We start from the raw sequence: 9,195 nt of genomic DNA, 5'->3' as shown, positions 1-9,195 counted from the left end.
AGAGTAGCATCTACAAATCTAACCCTTGATATTAAATGGAATTAATTACAGAAAGTTCAATGAAAATTTCTTAGTACACTGCATTTGTGGAAAAAAAACCCAAAGAACCCAAAAACTAAATCATCCATCAAAGGCAGCCCCATCAGTACACCACTATCCTATTTCTGATCTGTCTTTGACATCAAGATTCAGCTTCTTATGGTGAGCACAGAAGTAATTGGCAGAAGTTCAATTTGTGTAAATTGTAACATATCAGCAATGCAGTATAACTTCATGCAAAACATCAGCAGCCGACTTCCTCCTAGTAACAGTCACAAGTTGAACTCAAGAAAGATCAAGAGGAAACCATACTGGTTTAACTTTTTAAAAGAACACTCGAAAAGTCGCAGATAGTGTTAGCCTTTATTAAAGGGACATGATGAGATTTTAGGACCTTTTTTGTTTTTTTTAAGTTTGGTTTCAAAATAAATTATTAGAGTTTTGGTTTAGGTTTCATCTCATGTTTATTTCCCCACATACTTCTAGAATTCCTTCAAACCACAAATGAATTTCTTAAGAGATCAGCCTTTTTATCTTTTCCCTTCTCTTCTCAGAACTCAGCCATTCCAAGCCAGAGGGGTCATGTTTCAAGGCAGGAAGACTTCACACTCATCAGTAAACTTGAGATTTGCTCAGTTACTAGGAAATACCTCTGTATTCAGGCAAAGTTCTTCTAAAGCAATAGAACAAGAAGGCAGTAAAATTGATACAAGACAGCATGATGCACCTGTTCAGATTTTTGAGGTGAAACTATGGATCTTGGCCTTTTCTCAGGAATTTAGATTAAAATCACAATACAAGTGTGGCTAATTCTCTGCCTGTTGGAAAAGGCAACACAGAATCCCATTGCTGGGACCATGCTGGGCCCAGGGAGCTCTTGCAGGGAATATACGAATAGTAAAATCAGAACTCTACAGCTTCACTCAATTTCTGAAGAATTCAAAGGAAAAATGCTATCCATATGGTTCAGAAAAGATATTGAAGTGACCAATTTTGTCTTGTTCAAACCCCTGGAAAGCAAGGCAAGAGACTGATGAAGGGATGGGTATACTCAGAGAGGCAGCAACCATCAGGCAAACAGCAGCAATTGCTTCCACCATTCTTCTGTTGCCCCAGGAGCATCTGAAGGCTTTCCTAAGCTCCACCTAATTTCATTTTCCAATTCTTCCATCTTTGTCTACCTCTACCCAGCCTTGACATCCTTGGGCTAGTATTGGCACTGGGCTGTTCCTGGCCAACATGTTGTAAGTTGCCACAGGGGACATCGTGGCACTGTCTGTGTGTGAGGCAGTCTGGGCCACCAAAAAGGGAAAGGCTTTCTAAACAGGCGTGGAAATGAAACAATGCCCAGTCACAGAATACAGTTACAAGGAAATGAAGGCTCAAACAGATCCTGGAGAAAGGGAGGCCCACAGGCCTGATAGTACTTTTGTTACTCATAATGTAATTTCATTATGTATGTGGTCCCTTTGCTTTCTCTCAAAACTTCCTTTTCAAAAGCTTGTAGGCTAAGATACCACACTACAGTTACACTGGGACCAGCTTCTACATGGCTGCCAGACTGCTCAGGATCTAACCCTTTTTAATCCCTTCATGCAGCCTTCATCATTTTTGTTGCCTTTTCTAAGTGAGCTCAAAGCCTATTCTCTTCAGAGTCCTTCTGCGTAACCCTCAGCAAGGCAAATACAAAGTCAAACAAACCGCAAAGTATTCAGCAGGACTTAGACACCTCCACAGTAGTCCAAGGAAGGAAGGAAGGACAGGACTTTCAAACAATTTCTCCTTTTTCACAAGCTTTTCCTGCAAGAGCTCTTACAAGCCAGCATTGCAAAGTGAGAAGCTGCAGAATCAGGCTGCAGTTTGATGCAATCAATTCTTCAGGGCTGCAGTTTGATGTAATCAAAAACTTCACAGGATTTTCATTCACAGGGTTCAGTATTGAGGCAGGTACTTTGAAAAGCTTTTGTCTTTTTCTGAGTGCCTTTTTTTTTTCCTGCATGGTAGTTACATGGAAAAGACACTGTAGAACAGACCTGATCTCAACTCCTCTATAACAGCTCCTCCATAAAAGTGTTGACTGACAGAGGTTGTGAGATGTCTGTTTGTTCTGTAACAGAGAAAACTGCCAAGAATCCTAATATTATTTATTAGTGTTCCATGGATCAAATCCTACAGATGCACCTACTGGGGAAGTGCGTCTGCTGAAGTTCTGTCACTAGGTTCCTCTTAGATTTAACAAGAGTAGCAATTCAAATCTCAAGAAATTCAGCTCATCCTTCCTTTCACATTGCAAACATGAGCTAAAGATATGAGACTTTTTCTGAATATGGCTTCATTTCCAAGGTAGTTTTGGAATACAGACACAGAGATATAACTTCATTAAAAACTGGGTTAAATTGCAGCTGTACTTAGACTGTCTGAAGTAACTATTAGCTATTCTAATTAACGCTAGTCCAGGCCCTCTTAAAATTCTGACATTAGGAACTGCCAGTAAAATTTAATATATTTATGCAGGTAACAGAAATGGCATCTTGGACTGCATAGGTTGGCTTTATAAACACAGGTTATCAAGTAATAAAACCTGACATTACATACTGAGGTAACTCAGCTGAGTGCTTAAACTTTGTACCCCACAAATGTTAAGATTAAGTAAAGACTTGTACCCAGTTTAGGATGAGCCTTTCTGTTGACAAAAAAATATTTTTTTTATTATCAATAGTGAAGATTTACATCCAAGACTCACAGTCTTATTTTCATGCAAGTTATTTAGTTTTGATTCAGGATCCTACAGAAGATTTGTTCTTGGTTTTCATGCTGACAGCTGTTTTCCTGTTAGTCCTCTACACTATCTGAATGCAGCAAAGGTTGCTCTATTTGGAAAATCACATACAGAGGGAAACAAAGGCTCACTTTCTCTTCTTTCACATTGCATGACATCATTTACATACAATCATTTCCCTCCACACACCCACATTTTTCATTTAAGAACCAAAATTATAAGTACAGTTTGGCACATGATACTGCACAGTCCTGAGCTCTGGGAAAAACAGAGTTAATCATTAAAGCCCAAAGTCCAAACTTGCACAAGCTGCAGCTCAGCCCTTGGCTCTTCATGTGTATTTCTAACTCTAGGGGAAGCCAGAGGAAACCTCCCTGAGCAGCACCCCTAACACATGGCAGCACATGATTTCTGCATTTTTTAGATGCTGCTGGCTCTGAGCCAGCTCTCCCTTTACACAACATGTCCTGTAGCACAGAGGGGTTAGTATGTCAGGTAACAAACCTTCAGCCTAAAATCATTCATCTACTCAGCCCTCACCTCTACATTCTGCAGGGGGCCAGGAAAAAATGATGCGGTCTAGACATCTGACTAGACCACTGCCATTTCCTTCTCATCACACAAATTCTCCACCCCAAGAAAAGATCTCAGCAGGGTTTAAAGGAAAGTGAACAGTACAACTGCTCAGTACAGCTGCTGAGTAGGATGGTATGGATAAAAAAAAATTGTTAGCAAGGTGCTCACACACAGAGATCCTGGAGGCGTGCACAAGCACGAAGTCCAACATCTGCTTCAAACAAATGTTATTTTCATAATCTTTTATATAAATCCCAGCATGTAATTGTAAGCAGACAGTTTTCCAAAACACAATTGAGCTGTGCAAGTGAGAAAGGAAATAATAGATGCCATGTACTACACAAAGAACTATCACAGTGTCATTCTTCTCTAGAGACCTTTCAACATAGTGAAAGAATGATTTTAGGTTTTACACTGCTCCAGGGTGGCAAGTCAAGCAAGGAGGCTGGATATGGCAATCAAAATGAAATTGAAATTTGTGTTTGAGAACAAGACGTTCCAGAAGCGATGTCATGAGGAGAGGACATGAGCATTAGAAAGTCAAGTATTAGCCCTCATCAGAAACTGTAAGAAGAGCTTTAGGAGCATTACATGCCATGTCCATGCAAATAAAGAGATTAGTCACTACATCATAAGGGATGAAACCATTACAATAAGTGAACACTGAAGGCAATACATTCACACAGCCTTAATCCAAGTCATGCCCCAGCACATGTGAGGCTCTGCAGAAGCCTGGCGTGTTTCCAGCAGGCCTGAAAACACCACTGTGCTCCAAAACACATTGCTGGGGAGAATCGTTTGACTAAATGCCTCTGCAGCAAAACCACTGACACCTACAAGGTTATGCAAGCAGTTCAAAGTTTGTTCTATGATATTGTTGGAGCAATGCTCAGGGAAATCCAAGTATGATCCATAAAGCATCAGATTATGTATTCTATTACATCCAAATCTGCCTGTACTGCAACAGATGAAGTAAAAAGTTTGAAGTCTGCCATGAAACAGAGATGTTTGAAAGAGAGCAGTGTATGCACATCTTGGTTAAAGATTTTGGGATAAAAAGAAGGGAAAAAATTGGTTTCTGTTAGTCCCAGACTAAATGTTCCTGTTCAAATCCTATTGTATCACTAATAAAACAGATGACTATTTACACATAGAGGTTCCTATTCTCCTATTATTTTTTTAAACTCAATTCCTGATGCATTTACACAGCCCAGGAACATGTAGTGCACATTCTTGTTCCCATTTCTCCCATATTTCTACTTATATTTTCCTATCCTTTCTTACAGTTAAAACAACCTTGGTTGAAGAGATAACCCTATTATGTGGCAGCAAGGCGTCCTAAGATCAGCTCTAAACCACTGTCATAATTTACAGCTCTGTTGTGCAGCAATATTCGGTCACAGCAAAGGTATTCTTGAGCAGAGTGCATCCAAGCTTCATCACCCTTGGTCCCTGTTCAAGCAGCGGGGCAGGATGCTGTCAGCATTCATGTCACTTGTGGGCTGTGATTCCCCAGAGAAACAGCAGCAGCAGCAGGGGAGACGCCCTTCCTCCCCTCACTCCTGGAACACTCATCTTGGTCACTAGCTGACCTTTTGAAATAAGCATTCATGATAACCAGCATTTTCATAACCTTAGCCTTAAAGCCCTTCTTTCAAAAGTAGTTTTTTGTTTCTGAGAGCTCAACCCAAGCTTGCTCTCATGAGTGCCTATTGCCAAGGGTTCTCTAAGGACTATGCTGATACAAGGGCTGAGTGGCCCTTGGGTGCTCCCACCTCATCTGCTTCAAGATAGGCATCCAAAAAATCAAGATAAATGAACTTGAGTGAATGACTGCTCAAAACAGGAGTCTGTGCTACTTTCCCATGGCCAAGGACATTGTCAGTGGAAGAAATGAATTGTTCTTACTTCCCCAGCTTGCACATATTCCCTTGACTGTCCTACCTCTAAACCACAATAATTTTTCATATTTGTGTATTCACTATCACAAACACTAACGCACACTTTTCCAGGAACAATTGCGCTATCATTGCAGTAGTTCAAGAACGGGAAGAAATTACACATACCTTGCTATGCTATCTTCCCACAAGGTAAAACTGCAGTAGTGAGGGATACTGTTATGGGACAGAGCAATTCAAAGGGAGAAAAAAGGCTATGATGTGTCTTTATCCAAAAAGGTATGGAGAATCCTTCAGGTTGATCATTTGAGTTTGCAGAGGGTGGAGTGGGAAAGGAACTTATGTCTTTCAATTTTCTACTTGGGGTTTTGCTGTAAGCTTTGACTGCTGCTACATTAACTCATCAGGTTGAACCCCTGAACCACAGAAATTAATCCAGAACAAACTATTTTGGCTTGTGAGGTGGTGTGAACACAGAGTGCTAGATGACAATAGGCCACAGAAAAGGTCAAAAAACCCAATGGGGGAAGCAATGCACATGTTGAGTGCTGTGAGAGTCATGCTGAGTAGCTGCACGGATAACTGAATTTGGGGGATTTCTCAGCTCTGCTCATTGCTCTTGGGGTTTGCAATAGTGCAGGTAGCAAAGAGAGGGGGAGGGGAAGGGGCTGGGCAGCACACATGTGTGGCAAGGAAGTAATTCTCAAATGTGAGGGCTCTCTCTATGTCAGCAGTGCTGGATCTGCACTGCTAGTTAGGGTGCTGCAGGGAAGTAACTTTGTGCTTGTGCCTTTTGCGTGGGAGGTCTGGGAGCAAACGGGGATAGCCCACAGCAACATGAAAAGAGAGAAGTATGCATACAGCTGTATGACTAATGGCCCTTAGTGCCTGGGACAGACCTTTCTGAGCCATACACAAGTCTCTGCCAACTCTTCCATGCAGACAAGCTAGAAGCAATCTAAAGCAATGGGGCGCCCTGAGTTGTGTGAATTTTAGTTCATACTACAGCAACAAATGTAATATTTCTCAAAGCGGAACTCCCAAAACACAAAGGAATCATTGAATTAATAACAACTTGTATGAATATGTAATTGCATTGCTCTAACCTCCACTCGGTCAATTGCCAAAACATTGTATTGGTCATTCTGTAAGGCTGTAACATCTATCCTTCAGGGCACCTCACCAAACTGGCTTCTGCAGAGTATTGCAGGAACACCTTCTTATGTGGGAATGCCTTCCTCCTTTCCCTGCATGGGGAGGAGCATATATGGGTACTGGTTACATTTCTGCGAGTATTACCCTTGCACACCTCTGATGACTGGAATCCCAAGGGGGCAGTAGTAGCTATCAGACACAGTAACACTGCAGCCCGGCAAAGGCTTACATTGTTATAAACCACATCAATGTTATAAACCTAGTATTTGTCTGAAAGAATCACAGCCTAGACCACAGTAATGCAAAAACAAGTGGTATCAGGAAAATGTCTTAAATCATCTGCTTCTCCAGCCATTTTGGTACATCCCAGGGGGGACAACTACCAACAGGTCTCCACTCCCATACACAGAAGTCAGCACTTATCTTTTCCCAAGCGTGCACGTGCTCATTATTTTATTTTTCCCCTTCTGTGTTATAGCCCAATTATTAAGACTGGAATTGAAACCCTGTCTCCCTGGAGATAATTTTATCACAGGTTTCACACTTCAGGGCACCTCAGCCGCGAAACTGCAGAAGAGCAGGAGGTGAGGACAGGGGGGAATCAGAGCAGCTCCGTGCTGCAGAGACTCCCACCTGCAGAAGAGAGCTTAGGCAGCCGCAGCTCTCGCACAGCACGGCTGTGGCCTGCTGGCTGGTCCCGGTAGTGCAGAGAGGAGTTTGGATCCCAGCTCCGGCTCCAGGGATTTTCCCTGTGTTTCACGCTATACAATCATTACCTATAAAATTCCAGGTCAAATCCTAAATCAGGAAGTTTTCTCCTGGTGGATTTTGAGCATAACAGATTGGACAGCACACAGTTTAATTGGCTGAAGTTTTGTCCATAGGCAGATTGGAGTTGGTTGTATCTTTTTGCCAAGTCTCTCTTAGCCTCTAAGCATCAGTTTGCCTATCCATCAAACATAAATCATTACCCTCGTTTATATCAAGTACTATGATAACAGTATCTGTTCTATGAGTAAACTGTTAAACTGTTAAATGTGTGAAACCCAAGGTATCTAGATTCTTTATCTGCCATATAAAATTGACCAAGAAAGGATGGTGGAAGCAACAAAACATCTGCTCAGCAGAGCCACACCTGGCAAACACAAGAAAGATTTTGAATTCCCTATTTGCTTTGCAACTACCCGGACAAGGGAGAAAACACCCTGGTACGGGGATGGACCTGCTGCTCCGCGCAGCTCAAGGAGTTTAAAGCCTCTCATGGTGCCGTTCTCGGCTCTCCAGCACCCCCAGCCGGGCTCCGGCAGGGCAAGCGCCATCCTGGCTATTCTGTCGCTCACAACAGGCTCAGTTGGCTGGTGTCAGGGCACTAAAGAAAATGAGACATTGCTTTGCTCCTACTGAAGCCTTAGACAATCTGGTTTGGGTGGAAATCCAGAGGGGCCTCCCCCAGAATTATAATCTGCATAACATTGTTCTTTTGAGCTCTGGCTAAGTAGCTGGCTTTGTTTTGAAACCAGTTGTCACTGAGCTGCTCACTATTTCCAGTGCCAGGTTGTTAATCCTGCCCTGGGCAGGGCACTGTGTGTTAAAACAATTTTCCTTTGGTGACTCTTTTACCAGGATGGCTAGTGCTCAGCTCATGGGATCGTGTGCTCCTGTCCAGGACTTGATCCCATATCATAGCTTGATTCCAAGTCAATGAAAGGCTCAACAGCATCTGGAAAGTAATCATCAATATACTGTCATGGGTCTGTCCCATAAACTGCCAGGATGAGGTCATGGCACACTCAGCAAGTGGGTGCTCCCTCTTCATTTCCCTGGCTTTTCTCCCCATGGCCGTTGCAAGTCACCTGTCAGCCTATGTTTCAGACTAGTACTCTGGCATGTGAGAGGAACCTGTAAAAATTCCTTTGGAAATAATATCTAAAATTAGTTGCTTCTGAAATACATAATGCCACACATGTCATGGGACTCACCAGAGGCAGCACCTTATTTACGTTCTGCTGCCTCTCCATGGCTGATCAGCTGCATAGGATTGTTATCCCTCACCATAACAGACTTCAGGCAGTAGCTGGGCTTCTTTCCAGCACCACTCTTCAAGTCCAAAGAAGCATCAGCTTGAATATGAAAACAGAATGCCAACATGATGCATGGTTTTTTTCTCCACAACAGACAAATGCAAACCTTACATTGGGGATAGAAAGCAATTTTGAAGTGCAATGACTATTGAAACAGGTCTCCCAGTTTTTGTTTCATATAAGGGAAGAATTATTGGCATAGAAAATCTGCTTAGTCCCTTCTTCACCTCTCTCCCGAAAAAGCCCACAATCTTTAAAACTGTGTTTCAAACTTGCTCAAAGTCAGATAGGTAGAGTTGTAAAATATCAGCAGATTTTAAAATACCTTCTCAAAAAACAATGCTCAAATGTATTAAAGTTCTTTAATATCATAGCTAGTGCATTGTCATTCTCAGTTCAAATACACTACGAAGTACCTTGCCCTGAACTTAAACTGCTTATTTATTGCCTCTAAGTACCAGTCAATATTAATTTCACTCTATATTTACATTGAATATTCCAGAAGTAGTTGAGGGAGAGTGCAGACACTTCCTATTGCCTTTTGTTATCACAAATGGGGCAAATAAAGACAGTCACATTACACAAAGATTCTTATTATTCAGATGCAAAGACAAATCCTAGATATGCTGTGCTTTACAGACAAAGACTGAATTCATAGTCAGATTTG

The sequence above is a fragment of the Melospiza melodia genome, chromosome 1 (genome assembly GCF_035770615.1).
Source record: "Melospiza melodia melodia isolate bMelMel2 chromosome 1, bMelMel2.pri, whole genome shotgun sequence".
Lineage (NCBI taxonomy): Eukaryota > Metazoa > Chordata > Aves > Passeriformes > Passerellidae > Melospiza > Melospiza melodia.
Note: the sequence above shows the minus strand (reverse complement) of the source record.